Here is a 27785-nt window from a genome sequence, read left to right on the forward strand (position 1 = left end):
ACTTTAAAAAAAATGATTAAACGCTTTAGATTGACCAGTGGCCACTTGAAAAACTAATTACTTAAGTGTGTAGATCTAGCATCGTCGAAGTATGCTGAAACTCTTCCTCTTATAACATGTACACTGCCAATAATGGATAGTTTCCACATGCTGTCAATCAGTGGCGAAGGGCGGAGGTAGGCTGTTAAGAACCGCCATAAATAATGCACACTAAACTTAGTCATACGTATTTATTTTCATTGAAATAAGACTATAATTTACAGACGGTGTCGGTTAGTTTTTTTTTTAAATTCAATTAAACCCTGCCTAAACCAAGCCATAATAGACAATAGTCAAAAAATACTCATCTATCTATAAAAAAAAAATATGCAATTAAATCATACATAACTTTGAATATTTTATAGATAGAATAATATGTTTTATCTATTAAAGTTTGAAGAATTTCAAAAATGAACCAACAATATGTGTATTAAATGGTATTCTTAATCTAACGAAAACAGTTAATAAGTATGAATAAAAAAGTGTGCAAAATTTTGTTCTGTCACCTAAATATACGAAAATTATTATGGTTTGGTTTGGCAGGGCTTAATTGATTTTTAAAAACTAACCAATACCATCTGTAAATTCTAGTTTTAGTTCAATAAAAACAAATACTTACGTATGACTAACAAAGTTAAATGTGCACTTTTTATGGCGGATCTTAACAGCCTAACTCCACCCTTTGCTATTGCTGTCAACTCCATTAAAGTCACATGCCCAAAGAACTGGAGAGTCCATCTCAGGCGGAATATGGTGAAGAGTTTTTTTCTTAATTATTCACTAATATATTTTCTGGTACGTAAGTCTCTAGTATCCTGAGCATTCTGCCTCGAGGGATTTATACGTAGCCCTCTTTAGTAATCGCTCATCTGGGATTTTATGTACGAGGCTGATACATTTCCGTGTTTGCATTTTTATATGCCACGCGATCGTTTCGACGCCATGAACACGTAAATGTAGCTCCTCGTTATATCTCGACCTCCAAATGCAATTTTCTTTGTAATCTAAATATATATAAATACCAGCAGTATCACCCGGCGCTGCCCGGGAGTGAAATGGTTTAATATTTTAATATTGCATTTAAATATCTTAAAAAGTAGTACATGTTCAATTTATTATTTTAAGGCTTTTCTATATAATATAAATATCCAATCCATTATTCCAGGGCTTTTCGATATACAATATTTGTGGCTTTTCCATTTGAAAAATATATAGATTTTTACTACTCCCCACTCTTGATGCCGCTACATACAATTGTCCGTGAGTGAAGCATTCCGATATAATGTAGCAGCACTGTGTCACCCGCGCCGCGTTGGCTATATTTTCGTTATTATAGTAAAATATCGAAATTATAGTATACTCGTAGATAATATCTTTAACAATCTTTAAACCATTTGTGAAGGGTGGGGGTAGGCTGTTAAGATCCGACATAAATAGTGCACAATAAAGTCTGTCAGTCAGACGTATTTGTTTTCATTGAACTAATACTACAATATAGGTATAGATAGTGTTTGTTAATTTTAAAATTCAATTAAACCCTGCCTAATCGAAGCCATAATAGATAATAGTCAAAAAATATTCGTTTATCTATAAAATATCTAAAATTATGCTATTAAACCATTCATAATTTAAGATATTTTATAGATATATGGTTCATTCATTCATTAATCGTTACCTAACCAAACTATAATAGGTACTATACTATAACAAATATTATACTATATATGAAATATCCAAAGTTATGTATGATAGCCATAATAGATAATAGTCAAAAAATACTCGTATATCTATAAAATATCGAAAATTATGCAATTAAATTTTAATTTTAATAATATTTAATAATAGTTATCGTATTTTTTGACTACTATCTATTATGGCTTGGTTTTCGCAGGGCTTAATTGAATTTTAAAAACTAACAAACACTATCATCATCTGTAAATTGTAGTCTTATTTCAATGAAAATTAATACTATTTATTTATTTAAAAAAGACGCGTTGAGCACATAACAAATTCTTAATTGAAGACGTGTACAACATTACATTTAGAATAAAAAGTACAAGTAAATCAATTAGAGAAAAAAAACAAGTAAAAAAAATATTTTATAGGATAAAAAACAACAATAATTTAAAAAAAAAATACTAAATTAAACAATAAAATAGAATTTAAAAAACAGAATGCATAATGCATCACTAAAAATGTCTACATCTCTAAGGAGTGCATTGACCAGCCGCACAGCCCTCGCTATTGGTGCCTGGTGAGCCTGACATGAGGAAACAGCTTTCACCCAAAATAACTCATGGCTGCGACCACGCATGTAATTGACGGGTGTGATGTAATACCTATGGTTGACAATGTTTAATGTGCACTATTTATGGCGGATCTTAACAGCCTACCTCCACCTTTCGCCACTGCAGTATTACGGTTACGATTCTTCCAAAACACATCCTATGTCAAAATAAACGTTTTTATTCTGTATTACGATCAAAGAGGACTTGTTACATTGGTCGAACTCTACATATTTTCTATTGAGTGATTTATATGAGCTATTTATGGTGAATGAGGTAATTAATTTGAAGATATTAAACACGTCCAAATTAATTTATGTTTATTGCCAATGAGAATTGACTTAAACACTTGATGGGGTTAATCATTATTTCAAATGAAATATAACCCGTCGAATTACATTGTAGTTTGCGGCAACATTATTTGCAATATAAATATTATTTACAAAATTTGACGTAAAAACCAATTTATATATATTTGAGATTAAAAAAAGGTTTAACAAATTTATCCAAAAAACTTCAAATAACAGCACAATTACATTTCACTGGATTCCTTCACATATTGGAATTCTGTGGAACGAGGAAGTAGATACATTACCTTCTCTCTTGTCCGATCGTAATAGGATCATATGGGCCTCCACAGAGTAGAGGCTTGTATTAACAGATTTTGTTTTTTACGAGAAATGGATGTCAGCCACTTGCTCAACCTATTAGGTACATACCCTGACAGACACAAATTGAAAAACAATATGTGTACTTGCCAGACCCAGGATTCGAACCTGGGACCCACAGCGTTATAGGCCAACGCTTAAGCCGCGCGGCCACCGTGGGTGTTAGATACCTAGTCTAACAAAAACAGCAACTCTTGAGAGGAGCATAGATAAACTCCTCATACCCTATACAGACTTTTTTGAAATATTCAAGGGAATAGCTAAAACTGAAACAGATAATACATTTAAAAAACACAAGGACTAACAAAAATCGGTGTGTGTACTTATGTACGCGCGTTAGAAGTTATACTTCTTTGGCGCAACAAAAGAAAAACAATACTTTTGATACACTAGATTCTTTGACTAGCTCTTAATTATCTTGTTAAATTACATACTCAAGAAAAAGGACAGCTTATTGGAATGCCGTTGGTTTATTTCTATACACTTTAACCTATATTACTAAATTATATAATGGTTTCTCATTGTTTTTATTTTTAAAGTACCAACTGTCACTATGACGTTTAATGTTTTGTTTACGTAAGGAATTGCAAATGGCCGACAATAATAAATTCGCTGCCTAGGCAACGGAACAATTTTAAACTATAATATTATACTGTATAATCGTCATGATTGCAGTATCATACTGTGGCGTAAAGGCAGTGCGTTCGGCTGATAACCGAACAATCGGTGGCTCGAATCCAATCGAGTGCGTTTTTTTTCGTGTGAAAAAATAAATTATGTGCTACATGCAAGGCCTGAACAAAAACGATGCATGAGTGCGAGTGAGAAAGTATTCGGCACCATTACAATCTCTGCGACACGCGCTAGAGTAAGATAAAAGGTCTACATATCTGTGAGCTAGTTTCCAAAAGTATCGCCATCAAATCGGGGCGAAACGCTTTACATAGCGTCGATAACTTGCGAGCTCGAGTTGCTAAAATTGATATTTTTTGTGTTAAACATAAAGTCAATGGTAAATATTTTTAGTTAATTAAGTAGAAAAGATGGTTCTGTGTGTTGTCTTAAAATATGGTAGCCGTACTGATAAGCAAGAAGATGGTATTACGTTTCATAGGTAAGTTGATACATGTTCGTGATAATTTATTTGTATTTTATTATATATTTAAATATCGGTGACCTAGTGTTTCTTTAAAATAACTTAAATTATGGATATCTTTACCTAATGGTTGCATTTTGACCGCTTAAAAATACTATATAACGTAAAAAAATAGAAAATTATATTTTAATTCTGAGCGTCTAGTGCGAGCACTTTGGGCGAGCACTAGCGAAATGGTCTATGGTCTCGAACATTTGTAGACGAATGCGTTCGCTCGCCCACAAACCAAACGCATTGCACGCGGCTTCATTTAGCAATGCAACGGGTGGCGTCTAGATGTATCTATAGTCTAAGGTTACATGTCACACGCCAAAAATACACTCTGATCTGATTTTCCAAACGCGCCTAAAGAAGTATAACTTAAAAAAGTACTTTCAAACATATTACAGTTCTGAAACCAAACCATGGTATACCAATAAAATGCTCAATAGGGAAACAGTTGTCACAATTAATCGCTGTAGACTAGGACCTAGGTGCCAGTGCGGAAGTGAGATTGAAGACATTAATCTCGTTGTTTGGCAATGTCCTCTGTATGATACCCAGAGACAGAGGCTTCTTGAAGAACTGAGCAAACAAAAGTACCAATTCATTGCCACTGGATCTTGCAATATTTTTGGCTCAGCCGAATATCAAGGCGCTCCAGTGTGTCCAATTGTTTCTGCGTATCCGGAAATTTGTACGTAAACAGTTTTTCCGCAGGACACTTATTCGTGCGCCGCAGTACGTGAAACATGAGTTCGTGTAACATTTAATCAAATGACGAATTCTTCGTTGCACATTTCACTGTGGAGTATATTTGAAGCGTCTAATTACAAAAAGCGACAAGTCCACAATTCAATATTTCCGGGAAACAACGTTTTTATGTTTCAAGCTTCAATTATTTGTTTTAACATGAGATTATTTTTTCCATTGTATTCTATGTCGAAATTAGAACCAAATGGCAATTTATTTCAGCCGATAAACTCTTACGTGTAATAAATATTGGCAAAATAAAATTGGACGTAGCGTTATTGTACCTCACTTTTTAATTTACTCCGCATAAGGCACATGGGAGACGCCCTTTTCAATACTGAACGTTCCCTTATTGGTTGACTTAAACACGCGCGAAATCAACCAAGCTTTAAATAATATGAAACACGAACTTGGCGCATTTTCTAATAAATCGATACTTAAAATATTTTTTTTCGTAGGGTTATGTCGCGTTTTGAAATTTATAGATCAATACATATTGTGTAAAATTATACAGAGAATACGTGCATATTTTTTTCTCGATTTTGACCAAATGTGGACTTATCGCTTTTTGGAATTAGACGCCTCATTTGTACGTATGCTACAACATGTGGAGATGTCTTTACTAGGTTAGGTTAGGGTTAATCTAATTGGAACAGTACTATTTGCAAACTGTCGCTGCATTTTGTAAGATACGTACAAATGTATGCCACGGTAATGTAAGAGAAATCCAAAATTACAAGTAGCGCAACGTGACATGAAAAGTGTATCCGTAAAGACCACACAATAAACAATGGATGAGGAAGCTGACAAGAGTACGCGATGTGATAGAGGTCACTAATCAGTTGAAATGGAAATGGGCTAGACATAGACAACCGTGAACAAATGGCGTTATCCAATGGTACCCAAGGGGCACTTTACGCTCACAGGAACGGCCTAAAACCCACTGGATAGACGAAATCAGAAAGTTCGATGAATGTATATGGCAATAAAGTACTAATAACCAAGAAGAGGGGAGGGAGCTAAAGGAGACCTTCATCCAGTGGTGGATTAACCCCGGCTGATGCAGATTATGATATATGCATATTCCTAATGATATAACTTTCCCCAACCTTAGTAAAAGATACATACCTAATCACAGAACAGATATAATATAATAGAATTCCGATAGGCTATTATATAAGAATACACTACATTTTCACGCGGGGTTTTGAATGTGTGAGTGTCCTATGAAAATGAACCACACATTATAGACGTACAATAGTGTGTGTTGCATGCTTCAAATACAACAATATTGAATGAGCTTCAGTGCATACACCGAGAGCAGTTGTCAGAAGGAAGAAGAAGGGCAAGCGTATTATTTATACGTGTTTAATTTTATCCCATATTCTTCCACACTCGAGATCGGTTATCGTAGTGGATTTTTGGGTTTACATCGTGTGTCCTTGTTCCTTCTTTACTCGACGTTTCGGGCTCGTTGCAGAGGCCATTATCAAGATTAATATGTTTTATTATGAAAATGTATTGTAGGTATATGAATATAAACGTTGCTCTAAGAATTTCAAAAGGAATCCGATTAGCTAAGAGCAACCGTTGCTCAAGAGTAATCTGTCAATCGTTAACACCAGAGATACCGGCTCGAATATTCGATTTCGCTTATAGTCCCAGAAGCCATGAAGTTTTTAACCGTAATCCATCATCCCTATTAATATTTTTAGGGTTTCTATGGATTTTAATGGCCTTTACCAATCGTGCGAAGTATCCTTTATTCCGATCGACGTTTACAGTCATATACCTACACTACATTTTCATCATAAAACATATCATCTCTTGATAATGGCCTCTGCAACGAGCCCAAAACGTCGAGTAAAGAAGGAAGAAGGACACACGGTGGAAACCCAAAAATCTACTACGATAAAAAAAACAGCTGTGAAAGCCTCAAAAATTATATATCGAGATCGGTTGCCTGTTACTCTACATCCGTTAGGTATTTTAGTTCCCAGTATTTTTATTGAGTTCTATATATTCCTCAATTGTATCTTAGATTTTTAGGTAAAATGAGGCTAGTTCCTTTGTTTCCTCAGTTTGAGCAATAAAGGTTTACCTCCTAGGATCTTTATTTTTTTTGTAACTGTTACCTAGCGGTAAAGATCGAAATATTATAGTAAATCAAGCCACTGATTCTGACCACATTTGTGGTTTTCCCTACCGGGCATCGTACTACAGCTAAGTAGACAAGATCCGATTTAAATATTACAATAATGCACGAATTTTACCTTAAAAGATATGCCTGATAATAATATGTACACCAAATTATAATCAGGACTGAAAGAAGGTTATAAACTCCAGATGTTGGTGACATTTTTTAAGATTTTTGAGCAATTATAATCTAGATCAGTCTTTCTCAAAGTGGGCGATAACGCCCATTTGTGGGCGCTGGAGGCTTTCCGGGTGGCAGTAGAAGCCTTAAGGCCAGGGAACTCAAAAATAATGGGAACTGAAATACATAAACGGGTAAGGCGATAGCAGGTAACCGACTCGAGTAAGGAAGAATCCGGGTTAAACTTTTTACGTCGAATAATGAAAACTGCTCTCGGTTTATGCATTTACGCTCATTTAATGTTGGTGTATTACACACACTATTGCACGTGCATAATGCGTGCTTCATTTTTGAGGGACACTCACATTCAAAACCCGGCATCAACATGGGGCGTATTGAATATAGCCTATCGGTATTCTATTTATTATCTATTCTGTGCTTAAGGCTATACTTCAGCTGGGGCACGGTCTAAAACGATCGTGACTACGCGACGCAAAGATTGTGCAAATGCGCGTGCAGAACAAAAGATAATTTGTCATAAAAAGTCAACATGCGTCCATTTAATTTTATGTTTATTGTTCTATTACTAATAATAATAATATATTCATTGATATGTTTTCTTTTTCAAGTAAATGGGTAACGTTTTTTAGTCATCTTTACACGATTTACGAATTGATTCCCCCGTCGCCATCACAAAACAAATTGACGTATTCACAGCTCGACTTTCGCTCCCGATTGCCAGCCAGTCCGAAATTTCGTCGCACCTATAGTTGAAAATTATTTGCCGTTTCACTGAAGTACCGTCTTAAAGAACATTAGGGGGCGTTAAGGAAATCTAGAGGAGCGACAGCAGACAAATCATATCTATAAAAATTCAAGATATTCAAGATGGTCGAAATAAATTTGAGAACCTGTGATCTAGATTCTTATTTTTTAATTATTCTAATTTGAAATTTAGGAATCTTTTATAACTGATACCATGTATCAATCTCTGTTTTAATCATTTTTTATTGATTTCCAGATAAACGTATAAAATGGAGCTACATCTCTTTTGATGCAGGTCTTCATGTTTCAATGAATAGATTTCATTTTCAGTTAAGTTACAAATATTTGAAAATATACTAGAGTATTTCACAACAATGAAGCATTTTGTAGTGTGCTATCAAAGCCAAAGGGATTTTGTAATAAGCGTATTAATAATTCATTGTAAAGGTTTGTATGCACAGTCTACTGGAAGGTATTATTTATTATGCTAAGAACATAAGCTAAATGAATACATATAATGTTACGCATATATTACAATGTATACATATAGGTAATACTTTTAATTAACAATGTAGTGTTAATTACATCCTTTGTTTCGTGCTTATAGTACGAAAATAAGCTGTAGTACCCGTTCTTCGCATTAAGAACCTGACAGACATACTAAATTATGAATGGGTTAGGTACAGGGAACTCAGAAATAATGGTAACTGAAATACCTAACGGATGTGGTGTAACAGGCAACCGATCTCAAGTGTGGAAGAATATTGGTCAAACATAAACACGTGTCAAGAATACGCTTGAACTAATTCGTTCTGACAACTGCTCTCGGTTTATGCACTGACGCTTATTCAATATTGGTGTATTTGAAGTTTGCAACACACACAATTGCACGGCTATAATGTGTGGTTAATTTTCGTAGGGCATACAAGCAAAACCCTGCGTCAAAATGTAGTGTATTGGGGTATAGCCTGTCGGAATTATATTTATTATCCTGTTCTGTTATATACCTATATTCCAACTGCCTCAAACGAAAGAGTTTTTTTTTTGTTAACAATCTCCATCGATAAGCTAAATCTTTTTTGATACAAGATCTTCAAATATGAAAATATATCAGATATTTCTAGGATAGACAAGATTTTGTCGTGTGTGAGTTACAGAGAGTTTTTTTCATCCGGGAGTTTGGGGTCGGGACCCAGAAACGGAAAAAATACAAGTAATACACTCAGTTATAATGTTATTTTTGGTAATTGTGCCGCAGAGGTGGCCATGAGCTTTTATATATATTTTTTTACGAAAACAGTTTATTCCATGTAGACACTAAATATTTCACTATAATAATGTCGACATAAATTATACTGATGGTTTTCTAAATGCGTTTAAAAATTAATAAATGTAAAAAATCTTAACACCACTGCACATTTATGTACTGAAATATGACTATATTCTAAAACATTAGAGCGAGAGGTTTAAAAGAATACTATTTTATGTAATAAAAATACTTTATGCAGTCATCAAATGTTTAAAATAAATATAAAGGATAATAAGGCTTCAAAATTATATAAATAGATTATCTACGACGTTTAAGGAATGTCCAGGATCATGCTTTGAAAATAGAAAAAAAGCTCCATTTTGACCGACGCTGAGCACGTCCGCCCTTAATGTTCTGTTTATTGTTCTATTAGTAACAATAATAATATATTCATTGACAAGTTTTCTTTTTACGTAAATGGGTAACGTTTTTTAGTCATCTTTACACGATTTAAGAATTAATACCCCCGTCGCCATCACGAAACAAATTGACGTGTTCACAGCTCGACGTCCACTCTCCGATTGCCAGCGAGTCCAAAATTTCGTCGCACCTATAGTTGAAAATTATTTGCCGTTTTGCCCACTGAAGTACCGTTTTATTTTCATACATTTTGATGCATCATTATCACAAACTAAAATTATATTAAGTTACGAGGGTGGGTCAATAATTCCTTAGAAAAAAGCATTAAAACAGTTTTTATTTTTGTATTTTTTTTTTATTTCTCAACATAATCTCCTTGGAGCTCAATACACTTGGTTAGACGTTTCTCAATTTTTTTTAAACCGTCAGAAAAATAAGTTTTCGGAAGGTCCTCAAAATAAGCATTTGTCCGATCGATGACTTCTTCATTTGAAAAAAAACGTTGTCCACTTAGCCATTTTTTTAAGTTTGGGAAAAGGAAAAAGTCACTGGGGGCTAAATCTGGCGAATACGGTGGGTGGTCGACCAATTCAAACTTCAATTCTTCAATTTTAGCCATTGATCGTAAACATGTGTGAACACGGGCATTGTCCTGATGAAAGAGGATTTTTTTCCTGTTTAAATGAGGCCGTTTTTCTTCAATTTTGTTTTTAGCTGGTCCAATAAAGATGCATAATAATCCCCTGTTATTGTTTTTCCTTTTTCCAAATAGTCAACGAAAATAATTCCACGTGCATCCCAAAATACAGTAGCCATAACCTTACCAGCTGATTTTACGGTTTTCGCCTTCTTTGGACATGGTTCGCCTTTCGCAATCCACTGCTTTGACTGTTCTTTCGTCTCGGGAGTATAGTGGTGTATCCATGTTTCATCTACAGTCACAAAGCGACGAAAAAATTCATCCAGATTGCGTTGCATGAGCGACAACAGGGCTTTAGAGGCCATCACCCTATTGCGTTTATTGTCGACTGTGAGCAAACGCGGCACCCATCTTGCAGAAATTTTTTTCATGCCCAATTTGTCATGTAAAATAGAAATGACGCTACCTTTTGAGATCCCTGTAACCTCAATTATCTCACTCAACTTTAATCTTCGGTCACTTAACACCATATCGTGGATTTTATTGATCATTTCTGGTGTAGTCACCTCTACAGGACGTCCTGAGCGTGGTTCATCCTTTGTTGATGTACGACCACGTTTAAATTCATTTAACCAGTTATAAATAGTTGCAAGTGAAGGAGCAGATATGCCGTGAACTAAATCCAACTCATTTTTTATTTCCTTTGCTGTTAACCCTTTTATATTAAAATGTTTAATAACAGCTCTAAACTCAATTTTCTCCATTTTCCATTTTTCCATTTTCCACAAGCAAATTTTTTTTTTAAATGTACGAGAAACACACAACAACCCGACCAATCTGATTGAAACTTCGCAGCATACTGAATCGGTAGTGCCGCTGCATGAAAACAAACCGCTTACAGTACTAGTCACGCCACCTGTCGGCTTTTCTAAGGACTTATTGACCCACCCTCGTATATTAGGTTGGGGTAGGTTAGGTTTGGTTGTGTTAGGTTAGGTTAGGTTAGTTTTGGTTTGGCCTAAAAATAAAGTTTTAAAATTTCATGTCCACCTCTGCGGCTCATTTACCTAAAATTATAATAGCAGCAAAGAGAAGTAGCGCTGCAGGCGAATGTTTTTAAACTATTGGAGCGTTTTTATCTCACCACTTAGCCTGTTGGCCCACTTCACCGGGCCCCAAGGCTAGAGCCCTGTCAGCCACCCTCCCATTTGTGGAAGTCATGCCACTCAGTCATAATGTTTTTTTTTGTAATATTATGAATATTTTTAAAAAATAATTAAAAATCATAAACATTTTTTCACGTGAAATGTTCATTTCAATTTATTTCAATTTTTCAATTTCAATTTATTTATTTTTTTAACATATTGTGGACATTACAAATTATAAGTTTAAGACGTTCACAACATGACATTTAGAAACAAAGATATATAAATATAACAGTATTACATAAAAAAAGAGATATATCAGTAGATGAATTAGATAGGTACAAGGAAGTACACCGGATGAGTTAAGCAGACCCTATTTTAAGAATTTATAAAACAACATCCACCTAAACTCATTCTCACGTAGGTGGAATATATCAACACCCGAAGCAATTTCGTTGAACATAGTTATCACTCTTCCAATTGGCATTACCAGTGGCAGGTTGGTTCTGCACCTTGGGAGAATAAACAACTGATGGTCTCTATTTCTAAGATAGTTATCAGGGATACACAGGTCAACACTGCCCAGAATGGCAGAGTTCTCATTTATACCTTGTATAAGTCGAAAAATAAAATAAATAAAAATAAATAAAATTCATAATAATTATGGGGTTGGTAAAGTCGGTCTGGTACATGGGTTTTGCCGCATTCTTAGATACGGGTGGTAAAATTAGAGAAGGTTTCGGAACCCCGATTATAAATTACCTTCAACGAAACTTGTACACCAAGTTAGAATGATAATACCACTGAAATAGGGAAAGGTTTCGGAACACTGATTAAGAAATACCTTGAACCAAAAGTTATCTAGTTAACAAAAGTTAATAGGCAATTATTTAACTTGTAAAAAAATACTTAATTGTTATGTTTACTTACCCTATAAAATTCCAAAATATTGCTGTAATTTTCCACGAAACAAAGCTCTCTCTTGCACAACGTTCAAACAAACAAAAAATATCAATTCACATCACAGTTGAGATAAAATAATAAAAAAAATCGAGCACTTTTATTCAAAATAGGAACGCTATGTATTTTTTAAACAAAATATAATTCTCGTGGCTATTAAAATACTTTAATTAGTTGCCGTTTAAAAACTTTAAAGTAAGTATACTTAATAATCGCTTTGTTATAGTATACCATTGAACTAATTAATTATTACATTGAAATCTTCGTAAAATAAACATTATAGTGTATGGAGATCGAGTGTTAGACGTCCTTGCGCGCGGGCGTCTGATTTGTGACTGGAAAATTTGTATCAAATTCGACGCCGCGACGCTGCACGAAGGGTTATTTGCGATAACGGCATATTACTGAAAATCCCAGAATTTTTTGTCTTTAATGTGTGCTGTTGTCGTCTTTAGGGCGTATTCAGTGGCATAACAAATGAGAAGATTGTGCTCATGGACTAGATTGCTTGTTTGAATTGTAATGGGTACTTGTACCTACCTATACCTAATCCAGACCAAAATACATAATTATGCGTAAACCAATGAAAATTCTATAGATAGATAGTATTTGAAAGCTCTATATAAATAATTACAAGATAAAAAGAACTTTTTATATACCACGTTTTTAAATGTTCTGTTGTATCATATAAACTTAACAATTCTATGTATTAATAAAAACTTTTTTCTGTACTTGATAGAAATACTGAATAAATATAGAATACTGAAATGTCATTTTGACATTTCATATTGATTTTCACTTTAATGCACGTATATATTAATAATTTAGTTGGAATTTAGGACCCCCTCAGTAACCAACAATAATAACTTTCAATACAAAACAGAATTAACTGAAAATTAATTCAATTCTGCTTAAAGATGGCTAAAAGTATTAAAATAATGCATTGTCGTCGTGTTCTGATATATTCTAAAAGTTTCAAATGTCTAGCTAGTCGGGAAGTTAGTTAAAAATCTTCAATCGTCCAATACAAATATTTTATAATCAAGAAAAAATTTGTACTGGACAAACAAGAATACGAGCTAATAAAAACGTGGTGATAATATTTAAAATGATTTGTTCACGTATTTTTATTTATTTAAAAAAAGACACGTTGAGTACCTACATAACAAATAATGAATTCAGGACGTTCACAACATGACATTTAGAATAAAAGTACAAGTAAATCAATTAGATAAAAAACAAGTAGAGAAAAAAAACAAAGCAAAAAATAATTTTATAGAAAAGGATTAAAATAAAATGAAAAAAACAACAATTTCAATGTATTTATTTTTTGAATATTGTGGACATTACAAATTTAATTATAAGTTTAAGACGTTCACAACATGACATGAAAACATTATTATAAAGAAGAAAAGTAATAAAAATGAAAAAAGAGAACACAATATAAACATACAAAAGCAGTGACTATACAATTATACATCTACAGAAGTTCAAAGAAGTACACCGAGTTTACGATGAAGGCCCATTTTAAGAATTTAAAAAATAGCGTCCACCTAAACTCACTTCACGCAAGTGGAATATCCTAAAGCGTAGCGCTATCCTAAAAACGTTCCAACGTTAGATATTAGCAGTTGGTAACATTTCAATTGGTTGTTGTGGAGATACCCATTAGGTTATTTCTATATTCTTATATTATAGGCTATTTTCGGCTGCTGCCAATGTTAATTTTCACATGTAATCGTCGAGTCATGTCGGGTAAAAAAAAATATCTGAAAACGACTTTTGCAGACGATCAAGGGAGATGGAGACTTGACGTGTAACTCGGGCATATTTTGGAATCAAGATCTTTCTCCAACAATCAATTAGCGATGAATACAATTTCGTATCACTGAACCTTTTTGTTGAGAGATAAAAGGCATGTCACTTGGAATATCTGACTCTCTTTGGTTTATTCCCTTCCCACGCGATCACTCTGGATGAAATGTTTCTTATCTTTCTTTTTAAGAGAACCATGTCGTCCGATTCGGGCAGGTTTATAATTGAATCATATCCTGCAGTTGACACAAATAGAATATTATATTAAAACGTAAATCAGCATAAAATCTAAACTTTAGACAGGTGGGTTCTTAATAAGGAGTGTTTTACTCAGGGAACTCAGAAATAATGGGAACTGAAATACATAACGGGTAAGGCGATAGCAGGTAACCGACTCGAGTAAGGAAGAATCCGGGTTAAACTTACACACGTGTCAAGAATACGTTTTACGTCGAATACAGAAAACTGCTCTCGGTTTATGCATTTACGCTCATTTAATGTTGGTGTATTACTAACATGACCATACATCTCGTTTTGAACGGGACCGTCCCGTTTTTAGGTGTCCTATCCCGTTGTCCCAAAGCACAGTTTCTAGACGCCAAAATGTCCCGTTTACAGAAAGAGAGCAACCCACCTTAACAATAAGAAATATTTTAATGGGTGAATTTAAGGTGACGCATCAGTGAAACGCCAATAATTTTCAACTGTACGCGCGACGAAATTTTGGACTCGCTGCCATTCACTGAGAGAATGTTGACCCAGGTACACGTCACTTTGCTGCGTGATGGCGACGGGTCAATTAATTCTAAAATCGTGTAAAGATGACTAAAAACGTTACCCATTTACTTTAAAAAGAAAACATGTCAATGAATATATTATTATTGTTACTAATAGAACAATAAACAGAACATAAAATGGACGTATGTTGGATTTATATGACAATTAATATTTCGTTTGACAGGCGTCATTTTCACCCGCCACCCGCAATCCGCGCATCGCCTAGCGACGATCTTTTTAGACCGTGCCTCAACTAATGCATGGCCTTAACCAAAGTACTTACGTGGGAAGAACTTCAAAGTGTGTGTAATGGATGTATTGATTGGAAAGTAATTTATCAATGGTAACCATGATACTGAAGTATTTAATGAATATTCACTTATTTATAATTACATTACACCGCGAAAAGTGATAGAATGGGACACTGGGAATGTTTCAACCAATAGTCGTTGGGTGGAATTGTTTAAACACTTTCACACCAATAATTTGAATCATACGAAGTTTAGTATAATTATTGAACACATATGTCTGCCCCGCACTAATGCACCTGTAGAAAGGGCTTTTCTACACAACATTGCAAGTCGCAGTTCTTAAGGCCATACCTTAGTTGAGACACGGTCTAAAAAGATCGTCGCTAGGCGATGCGCGGATTGCGGGTCACGGGTGCAAATGAGGCATGTCAAACCAAATATAATTTGTCTTATAAATCCAACATGTGTCCATTTAATGTTCTGTTTATTGTTTTATCAGTAACAATAATAATATATTCATTGACATGTTTTCTTTTTAAAGTAAATGGGTAACGTTTTAAGTCATCTTTACACGATTTAAGAATTATTACGGCCGTCGCCATCACGAAGCAAAATGACATGTTCCCAGCTCTACATTCTCTCTCCGAATGGGAGCGAGTGCAAAATTTCGTCGCGCCTATAGTTGGAAATTATTTGCCGTTTCACTGATGAATCACCTTAAAGCAATGTTAATAACTAAAGTAAATTTTCCTGTCCTGCCAAGAATTTCATTTTTATATAAAAAAAAAAAAGTAGATGTTCCGTTTTGAGGAAAAAAATAAATGGTCACGTTATGTATTACACACACTATTGCACGTGCATAATGCGTGGTTCATTTTCGTAGGACACTCACACATTCAAAACCCTGCATCAAGATGCGGCGTATTGAATATGGCCTATCGGTATTCTATTTATTATCTGTTCTGTGGTATTACTACTAAATCCAAGGCCCACTATAATAGTCAGGCCGTGACACGAAACTGTTGGTAGTGATGGTTATTGGTCGTACATCGAATGTAACAATATGGTAAACTGTGTGACCGAAATGCATACCTATACATGATCAAGCGATTAAGCTCAGCACGCATTATGCCGGGTCCACACTGGCAACATGTCGCGCGACAACCTCGTTAAATTTTACGATAAGTATGATAATTATCGTAAAATTTAGCGAGGTTGTCGCGCGACATGTTGCCAGTTTGGACCCGGCATTAGAGGGATGCAACATGGATGTTTTATTTATGCGATCGCACAACAAAGACGCAGACTACTTCACATACAAATTAACGTGCGTAAGAGAGACATAGCTTTTTGTTAGCCATGTATACCTTTGGCAGCAGATAAAGTGTGTGTGCTGCATTAGAGATAGATAGGTATACAGATAAATCAAGACAAATAATAAGACACAATATATAGATATATATATAGAGGAAATACAACAGTGATGAAGGGTGGAGATAGGCTGTTAAGATCCGACATAAGCAGCGCATACTAAACTTTGTCAGTCAGACGTATTTGTTTTTATTGAACTAAGGCTACAATGTATGGATAGTGTTTGTTAGTTTTTAAAATTCAATTAAACCCCGCCTAATCCAAGCCATAGTAGATAATAATCCTTAAATCATACATAATTTAAAAAAAAATACCAACCAACACCATCTGCAATATGTATTCTTAATTCAACGAAAACAAATAAGTATGATTGAAAACGTGTGCACTATTTTGTCGGCTCGTCCATAGCATTTATAATTTATTATGGTTTGGTTTAGCTATGGTTCAATTGAATTTTAAAAACTAACCAGCACCACCTACAAATTATTGTATTCAATGAAAACAAATAAGTATGACAGATAAAGTTTAGTTTGAACTATTTATTTCAAATCTTAATATATAATAATAAGTCTATATCCACCTCTCTCCACTGATATATATATATGAATTGCGTATATTCAGTCTTGATATATAAGTAAATAAACCATGGCTATGTGTTTAGTTTCATTATATAGATAACAACGTGTACAAGATCTACACAGATAACCAGACAGTCTAATTAAATATTAATTAATAATAATAATTGTGACCTTAGGCCCGTTTCAGACGGGACACCAGTGTCGCGCTCGATATAATATAGGAGGCCTTTGTATTCGAATAAACGGGCCTTTGTATTATGTTTATGAACGCCCCAGAGCTAATGAGTCAGCATATTTTATTATATAAGTGTACAGGACACGCGTTGACTCAATAGCTTTAGAGCATTCATAAACATAATACAAAGGCCCCTTTATTCGAATACAAATACCTCCTTATTATATACGAGCGCGACACTGATGTCCCGTCTGAAACGGGCCTTACCCTCCCCTTCCATTCTATCTGCGAGTATGCACTTGACATTATATTCTTGTACTTACGTATAAAGAAAAAGTAACTTTGTGACACTTACCATTATCTTTCTGATAAATGTCACACTGTGCAATGTGACGTAGTATCGATAGCAACGTTATGTCACAACTCACAATGTCACAGTTTTACGTCACGGCATTAAATTCCACACCTGTCAGATAATTTTAAACGATACACACACATAATAACGATAGAATACGCCATACGGATTACACTGTGCTAATATTATTGTAGACCTGAGCATCTATTCTATGCAAGGCTGCTATCGGCCGCTATCGGCGACTATCGAGGGTAGTTTATCACGTGTCCGGAAACTTGTGCGGATGCAGTTCGCCGTATCACACTTCACCGTAAAATGTTTTATCCGAAATATATTTTTTTCGACCATGTCCGATCCTAATAGGATCATATGGGCCTCCACAGAATAGAGGTTTATATCTTACGAGAAATGGATGTCAGCCACTTGCTCAACCTATTAGGTCCATACCCTGGTAGACACAAATTGAAAAACAATATGTGTACTTGCCAGACCCAGGATTCGAACCTGGGACCCACGGCGTGATAGTCCAACGCTTAAGCCGCGCGGCCACCGTGGGATTGATATATGGCCGTATATTAAAGACCATCCAACCTCTTTGGGTCGTATAGTACTGACATACAATTATTCATGTCTAAATAAAACACGGTTCTTGACGGTTTATACTTTACAGAAAGCCAGCAGCAAACAAATTTTGAAAATAGCCGATATATTACTGGATTATTTGTTAGGTTAGGTTAGGTTTTCATTCTTGAATTCATGAATTTTGCCAAAATCAGCTATGAAAATTGAATTGATGACCATTTAGTTCCCTTTCCACATAAATATAAAAATAAAATATTTTGTAGTGCTGACTCCGTCAATTCGAAAGAGAAACCACTGTATAACGCCAGAGGAGGGCAAACTGTGGCCCGCTGGGTATTTTTTGCGGCCCGCCATCATTAATTGTACTTTTAATTACGAATAACTTTTTTTATAATTTTTTAAAAATATTTACAATAGATTAAAATTTGAAGAATTTGTTGTTTCGTAAATGTATTATCTCAGTACATCTTCCTTGCGTCTCGTCTCGCACTATTTAAGCACTATTTTCTACGTTGAACATCGATTTCAATAGATATTGATAGTGTACCGACAGAACTACAACTTGAGATTATTGATATGTAGTGTGACACTGATTTAAGAGAATTGCATCGTCGTGAAGAAATCTCCAAATTTTACAATGCCCTTAACAGACAAATTCTACCAACTTAAAGATTATGCAAGAAAAATGTTCATTATTTTTGGATCAATCTATATAAATGTGAACAAACATTTTCGATCATGAACCTCAATAAAAATTCTTTACGATCAAATATCTCCGATGCCCATTTACAAGCAGTTTTGAGAACTACAAAATTAACACCTGAATTTAAAAAAATGTTCAAAAATGTACAACAGTTTCTTTCTTCTCATTAATGTTTAATGTTTATTTTTCATGATAATAAATAGTGTATATCTAAAAATGCTATTTTACTTGCGGCCCGCCGCCCATTTTGAATTCTTGAATTTGGCCCTCCATCCAAAAAGTTTGCCCACCCTGGATAACCCATATTTTTTCCTGTTATTGATTTTTTTCTTTCTTCTCTCAGACCTACGAGGAAGGGCCATGATTTCTTGGTTAAAAGGTACACAAACACAAGTACTACAGATGTCGAAGATAAAAAGGCATTTATTTTGTAATAGAATAATTAATTAACAGTCAGTTGAATTAGTTACATCAGTGAATTTTTAATCCATTGCTGAATAATGCAGCATTAAATTTACTGAACTTTGTAAACAAAGAAATGGTAAATAAACCGTAATGTAAATAATATATAACTTTATTTTTCGTATGCGGTAAATTTTCCATGATCCAATTGAATTGTTTTACCAGATACATACTGCTCTAGTATTTAGTTAATGCCATAAAGTTGGACTCGGAGCTTTGTATCCTATGTGTGCTCTATTTATATCTTAACTGCCAATAACTGAAGCAATAGTTTGAATGTTTCCGCATCGACGATTTGAATTTGTTTATTCGCAAAGTTTACGTTTGTTTTGTTGGTTTAAGTAAAAAAATATAATTGCTTAGAAACAGGGAGAAACGTACATGATTGAATGAATCTTAGACTAATGGAAAAAGAATCTCTGAAATAACTGATATTAGGTATACACAAGTTGAATGTTTCTTTTTACTTACCTTCAACTTACCTAAATGAAACGATATACCACCATCTTGTTTCTCGGTAAATACGGCTATTACATTTAAACACAGCTCAGTTAACTGAATTAACAAAAAATATTGACTTTGATTATCATTTGTCCAAATCAAGTAAAATGTGGTTCGCTGGGGGAGATATCTTTGTAAAATTTGTCTTTTAGGTCACCAGTTGTACTTAGATATCATTAAATCATAAATAATTATAAAATATCCCTATAATATTGGTTGCCCTTGTCAGTGACGTCCCGAGACAAAATGCCGCCCCTAGGCAGGCGGTATTTAGCCCCATTCTTATACATAATTTTTGGTACAGTTCGGTTATGAGGAATACAGCGGAAAACACATTTTGAAAATACCAGATATACTGGATTATTTGTTAGGTTAACCTAACCAAACCTTACCTTACCCAACCCAACCTAACCTAAACTAACTCAAACTAACAAATAATCCAGTATATCAGGTATTTTCAAAATGTGTTTTCCGCTGTATTCCTCATAACCGAACTGTACCTAATTTTTTTCATCTTTTCATGACTCAAATATCTAAGAAATGTGTTGTATTGATACATTACTAACAAAATATATCACACTAAATCTAATTTAAATGCCATCTCTACTTCAATACACAGTATTGCGAGTCCACGATTTCAGATATATTTAAAAATACACCTGACAACTTTCAAAACTCGCTAGTGACCGGCAAAAATATTTGGATAAATTAATAAGGTAAGTATGTCTTCTTCTTCTTTCTTTTGCCATATCCGCCCCTTAACTGTAGCATATGGACACCACGCGGCGCCTCCAAGAATCCCTGTCGCTCGCCAGTCTTCTTGCTTCGTTCCAGGTCAAACCAGCATCCCGTAGCTCCGCCGTATACACTCTGTAGATTGTATTTAGCGGCCTTCCAGGACGCCGGAATCCGGTCGGCTTGAAGAACAGGCAAGCCAGGTTGAAGTTCTCTTCTGGCATCCGCAGCACGTGGCCGAGCCAGGTCCAACGTCGCCTCTTCACTTTCAGCGTGATGAGAGGCTGCTTGGTGCGTTCTCTTATCTCCTCGTTGCTCCTAAAGTCATACCACCGCACACCCAGTATTCGTCGCAAACATCTGTTTTCGAAGCTCAGTATACGGTTGCTCTGAGCCTTCGTAAGGTGCCATGATTCGCTACCGTAAAGCAGCACCGTCAGAATGCAAGCGTCGAATAGGCGGCATTTGGTTTTGACCGAGTACAATCGTGACTCCCAGACATTCCGCATCGAGTTGAATGTTGCTCCAGCCATTCCCATTCGGATAGCGAGCTCTTTCTGAAAAATGCCATCTCCCGTGATGTGTACCCCCAGGTACTTGAAGCTATCGACGCTCTCGATGTTTTGTCCGTCGCTAATCAGAGGGAAATCTGGATCAGGACAGGTGCTATTACACAAGACATTGGTTTTCTTCGCGTTGATTTTCAAACCAACGCGAGAGGAGTTGTTATGCAACCTGTCGATTGTCTCTTGAATGCCCTCGATTGAGTTGTGCCTACCTATAATTCAAATGTAATTCGCAAATCTGCACGTGTCAATACTGGTTATCAAAGACGTGACATCCAATAACAACGGAAGTAAACTAGACATCGCGAACCCTACAAAAATAATACAGTCCTGTTAAACCTTCTACGGTAATTAATACATTATATTATTTTCATGAAGCGAACTGAATTTTTTAATGGAAAGATATTTCCGTTATTACTAAGTTTAGGTACCTACCTATGTCTATATATGCCTTATGATTCTCTTCGATCTTCGATCCCTTCGAGTAGTTTCCGCCCCCAAGCGACTCTTAATCTGCTTACCCCCACGAGATGTCACTGGTGCTTGTGCAATGCATATCCTGCACACATGGAATGGATGGACCAAATGTTTCAGATAAAAATACCCTTAAAAACTGATCCTACAAGGTCACCAAAAACTCCCAGCATCACGTAATAATTATTAGTAAAATTATAGAAGAGTAGGTATTATAAATCGATATTTCTACTGTTACAGAGCCATAGATAATGTCATTTATTGTCCGCTGGAATTCTTATCTTTCAGATTACAGCACATTCACCATGGTTACCGTGATAGCGATAGGGGAGAACATAACTCATTATATTGTTACGTACCCACCTGATTAGCTTCTTCAGCCGACATAATATTGGGTCACTCCCTGAGGATGTGATTAACATCATATTATAATAACTCGCCATAATATTTATAAGCTTGTGTTAAATCAGGGATGAATTTACCATAAACCTTGTGAGCTCAGGGTTCCCAGGGCATGACTGACTTGCTTGACTTGAAAAGATTTGACACCAATTTTATACTAAATACTTACCTTCAAATTGTTTTGAGATTTTTTTCCGAATAATACCGTGTCCGGAAACTTGTACTAATGCATTTCGCCGTATCACACTTCGCCGTAAAATGTTGTATCAGAAATATACTACAGAGTTGCTATCAATGCAATCCCTGTCTACCCGAAGAGTGATTGTTCTTTTAAAGTATTTCTTTTTACTTCTTCGTGGGTTCATTTACAATCTGTATATACTGGCAAATATTATTTTCATGTTCCCACCAATATCACTCGTAGCTCCACGGTCTTCAAGATACGTCGTCCCAGGACAGATGTAATGCTTCATGATGCTGTGTATCGTGCAATTAGGCACCATAAACGTTGATTTGTTTTTTATTAATTATATAATGTTTGTGGACGTATTAAATAGGTTAAATTTATAATTGTATATAATATTATCATATTTCTTTAATATTTACACATGCTGTCTTTTCTACTTTCTTGTTATATTAGTTGTTATTTGTAATTAAGATATTTTTATATATTTGTATTTATAATGTATTATGGCGCATTGGCCAATCGCTGTAATGCCGTAATACTCTTTTTCTAAATAAATAAATATGGCCGTATATTAAAGACCGTCCAACCTCCTTGGGTCGTATAGTGATGACATAAAACTCATGTATAAATAAAACACAGTTCTTGTCGGTTTACAGGAAGCCAACAGCAAACAAATTTTGAAAATAGCCGATATACTGGATTATTTGTTAGGTTAGGTTAGGTTTTCATTCTTGAATTCATGAATTTTGCCAAAATCAGCTATGAAAATTGATTTAATGTTCATATTGAATCTAATAAAATTGGAGACCGTATATAGTATACGGTCTTCTCTTTCCGATAGAAAGTTCACGGTGAACTGTGTCACGGTGAAATGTTTTACGTACAATTTATATGTAACCGAATAATACAACTAATAAAATTCCATTAGGAGAGGTCGATATATAGAATCACCATTCATAAAAATCGATTAATTCCAGTATATCAATAATGTCTATAAAAAATGAAAAATGATATTATTCGTGTTTTAGCTAGATCTGGCAGTTCTGATCTGTCTATTCCTTCCTGGATGCTTTCAATCCACTCTTGAACGGCTATAGACTAAGCCTTGAAGGTATTTAAGATAATTGGAATTTAAATTATTTTTTACTGTTTCTGAGAGCCCGACGACAAGATTACATGAAAATTGTACGTATTACATTTCACCGTAGCACAGTTCGCCGTGAGCTTTCTTATCGGAAAGAGATGACCGTATACTATACGGTCTCTAATTTTATTAGATTCAATATGAACATTAATTCAATTTTCATAGCTGATATTGGAAAAATTCATGAATTCAAGAATGAAAACCTAACCTAACCTAACCTAAATAATCCAGGATATCGGCTATTTTCAAAATTTGTTTGCTGCTGGCTTCCTGTAAAGTTCCCGACATACCCTTAATGTAAATGTACTTACGACTCTATTGTTTCTCTATTTGTGAATAGTGGGTCTATTATTTGAGCTCCGAATCAGTTGAAGTACGGTCTTATGGTATAGACCAGTATTACTCAACTGGTAGTCCGCGAATTTTCGACATCCAAATATGCTAAAAATTGCAATAAATTCTTCCACACCTGTGCACCTGCAAATGTTTATGTATTGTGTTTTTGTTCTTTAAATAGATTAATGGTTTTACGTGATGAAATCAACCGCAATCAGACGTTTTACCTGCACGTCTTATTGTTTTGCAATATAGTCGTTTCGAATTGATATTTTTATTTCTGCGTTAACGGGTCCGCAGGTGTAAAAAGGTTGAGAAACTCTATATACTATAGAGAGTTCATAATAAATGTTTAGAGATTCCGTAAGGCTGTATGGATACTATCCGTGACTTTCTTCTAGGTAAGCTGACATACCTACTGGAGTAGTGTAGTATAAAAGGCAGAAGCCATATTTGGTTACTCACTGTTTCCAACTTACACGGGTGCAAATGCGAACTCTGCCATTCTTGGTAGTGTTGATCTGTGTACCTAATAACTATCTTAGAAATCTGGAACATCAGTTGTTTGTTCTCCCAAGGTGCAGAACTAGCCTGCCATTGGTAATGACTAATAACAATTGGGCGGGTTCCAATTACGTGAGGTGAGTTTGGCTGACCATTTTTTTATAAATTCTTAAAATATGATGTACTTACTTAGCTCTTTTTGTACTGGTTTTTTAATACTGCTTCAATTTCTTTATTTTTCAAGTAATGTTGTGAACGTCTTGGATTTGTAATTTGTAAAGTTAATTATATGCGTTATGTTAACACTAAAATTATTATGCTTGCGCGTCGATCAAAAAATGTATATTATATAGTATTATAGATTGTGCCCTCCACGGAGAAAAGGTTGCATACTTCTGCTCTATTGGAAAAGCACAAAACTCTCATTGAGCAGATTTCCTACAGAATGTTGATTTTGATCAATATTTACTAAACAAACTACATTAAAATATTATTAGATACAAGATTAACTTTTTTGTAACTGATCGTAAAAAGGTGATAATAGCCAGATTGTTCAAAACACGTTTATTCTAATTGATTTTTATTGTTAAAAAAAACATTAGGTGTTCAACAAAGGCTATTTTTTTACCAATTAACATATTTTTTAATCTAGTAATCTCACAAGCATTGGCGGGTTTTGAGACTTGAAGACCCGAAGCACTGACTAATTTTGAGGCCTCCCAAAATAAAGAATTATATTAAAAACATAGTTTCCAACTATTAACGTAGGTACTTCCTTGGTGAAAATATTAATATATTATCTCTTGACGGCAATGATGACAATGAATAATATTTTATTGGCTTATTTTTATGTACTACGAATAACTACGAGTAACTACAAATCTGTTTGAGTGATGTATGTTATAACCTTTTTTATGTTAGTTGCAGAAATTTTGTTAAGCTTTGGGTAATATAATAATAGTTATACTCTTTTCTATGTCGTTCCCTTATGACAGAGGATCGTAACCATCATGATTTGCAGCAATGATTTGAGTGACCCCATCTAAACCCGTCATGTATATGGAGTCGCGATTTGTACACGGCCGCCTTCCATGATGCTATAAACGTGTCAGAATGAAAAGATTTTTGTGCCACACTTCCTTGTCCCGAGACGAAGCTGCACGGGGTTGATGTACGAGGGGAGTTCCACAAGTTCGCAGAATGGGATAGAAAGAAAAGAATATATATATGTGTGCGTCTGTGTCTGTGTGAGTGTTTTATATTTTTATTTTTTAATATAATCTCTTCTGACATGAACACACTTCTTAGATCTAGCGATTAATTCTTCCAAACCTCTATAAAAAATAATTTTCCGATTTGCCTTCAAAATGCTCGTTTACGGCTGGCTCTAGGGACACATCATCATCAAAATGTTTTCCACGTAAGTCTTTCTTCAAATTTTGAAACAGATAGTAATCACCGGGTGCCAGATGAGGACTGTGAGGTAGATGAGGCAATTCCTGGAAGCCGCATTTTCTCATAGCAGCTATTGCAAGTTGAGGTTTGTTGTCATGTAGTAAGAACACGCCTTTTGTTAATTTGCCACTCCTTTTTACATTAATAGATTCTTTTAAGCGACTATAATAGCGTTGGTAGTACTGTCCTGTGATGTTGGTGCTTTTTGGTTTATAATCTATTAACATGATTGCTTATGAATCCCAAAACACTGTTGCCATCACCTTCCGAGCCGATGGTACGACCTTAAACTTCTTGGGGGCTGAACCACCCTTTTTATACTACTGCATGGACTCCTGTTTCGACTCAGGGTCATAATGACAAACCCACGTTTCATCTCCTGTAACAATTGTGTTGATAAGTTCCTCTTGATTGACGTCAGACAGCTTTAAAAACTGCTTAGAACATTCCACACTATTACTTTTTTGGTGTGACATAAACATTCGTGGTACCCATGTTGCGCTTACCTTTGACATCCCAAGATTTTCGTGTATAATTCTGGAAATTGTTGTTTTGGATAGATTGAACCTTTTTGCAATTTTCCATATGGGCATCTCAGGGCATTTCATGTGCAATGACGTCACTTGGCCTTCCACAACGGGCACCATCTTCTAATGACTCTCTGCCTTGTTTAAAGAAAAGTGACCATTTGCACATCATAGTTTTATCACAACAAAGAGTACCATAAACCAATTTCATTTCATTTTGGATGGTTTATACACTTTTCCACTGTTTTGTGAGGAATTTAATTACTGTAGGGAGCTCAATATTTGACATTTTTTAAATCATCATAGACATTCATTTGTTCTTTTGAATATTGGAAGCGATTTAATGGAACATTTTTGAAATTGTACAAGTATACCTAAAAACCTAACAATAAAAAATAGGTTTCTCGGATCCCATCAGCGGACAGTTCCAGAGGACGTGTTCAGCATCTTGATGGTCGTGCCTGTATGTGCATTCCGGTCCATGTCCTATCAAACGAAAATCGTGCAGCTTGGCTGCAAAGTAACCATGGCCGGTCAAAAATTGGCTTACTCAGTCTGTTGGTCGTTTTATCATCTACCCTACACATCTGGAAAAGACAGGCTAATAAAGACCACACTGACGGATACTCAAGCAGTCGTCACTGTGCAAAATGAGCAAACTGAAAGCTTCAAAATCGAATCAGGTGTGAGACAAGGGGATGCGCTATCCACTATGGTATTTAACCTTGTGGTGGAATCCATAGCTCGTGAAACCAACATAAGAGGATGGGTAGATAACAGTACAACGCAGATGTGCGCTTATGCTGACGACATAGTAATTACAAGCAGATCCAAACAGAGGATGATCAACCATGGTGGCACTATGAAAATAAAAGCAGAAAACGCTGGGCTGCAAATAAACCAGTCAAAAACTAAGTATATGGTCAGCACACGCGATCAGGTACCGCTGCAGAATATAGTCATAGGACAGTATGCATATGAAGGGGTGGACAAGTTCACGTATCTCTGATCCAGCCTAAATACCCAAAATAAGACAGCAGAGGAGATGAAAATCCGCCTTATCTCCGGGAATAAATGCTGGCATGCCTGCAAGCGACTAGTGGGGTCGAAAATTCTAAGCCGAAGAAGGAAACTTCTAATTTATAAAACGATTATAAGGCCAGTGGTCACTTATGGCTGTGAGACTTGGTGCTTGACTCAAAACAAGGAAAACAAATTGGCTGTCTTCGAGCGCAAAATACTCCGCAAAATCTTTGGACTCACGTTGGAAAATGGGAACTACAGAATTAAAATGAACCACGAGTTGGAATAGCTGATTGAACAGCAAACAATCATAAGATACTGTAAGTCCCAAAGACTACGATGGGCGGGACATGTGGAGAGAATGCCTGAAGTTAGAGCACCAAGGATCATGACGAAGTGGCTACCTCAACGGAAGAGACCCAGAGGCCGTCCAAGAAGGAGATGGGCTGACGCCGTAGAAGTGGACTGGCTTCATATAGGAAGACC

General features: G+C 35.3%; 1 protein-coding gene across 1 annotated transcript in view; it reads right to left on the reverse strand.

Moving 5' to 3' along the window:
* Window positions 1-12714, reverse strand: part of Ac78C (adenylyl cyclase 78C) — a 234437-nt gene extending 221723 nt beyond the window's left edge. Inside the window, exon 1 of the mRNA XM_085951588.1 lies at window positions 12347-12714. The gene's annotated coding sequence lies outside the window, so the exon portion shown is untranslated. The remainder of the gene's footprint in view (window positions 1-12346) is intronic.
* Between the last annotated feature and the right edge of the window lie 15071 nt (window positions 12715-27785).

Source organism: Rhyacophila brunnea, unplaced genomic scaffold (genome assembly GCF_057557595.1).
Source record: "Rhyacophila brunnea isolate RB1 unplaced genomic scaffold, BYU_Rbru_1.0 scaffold_24, whole genome shotgun sequence".
In the NCBI taxonomy this organism is placed as follows: Eukaryota; Metazoa; Arthropoda; class Insecta; order Trichoptera; family Rhyacophilidae; genus Rhyacophila; species Rhyacophila brunnea.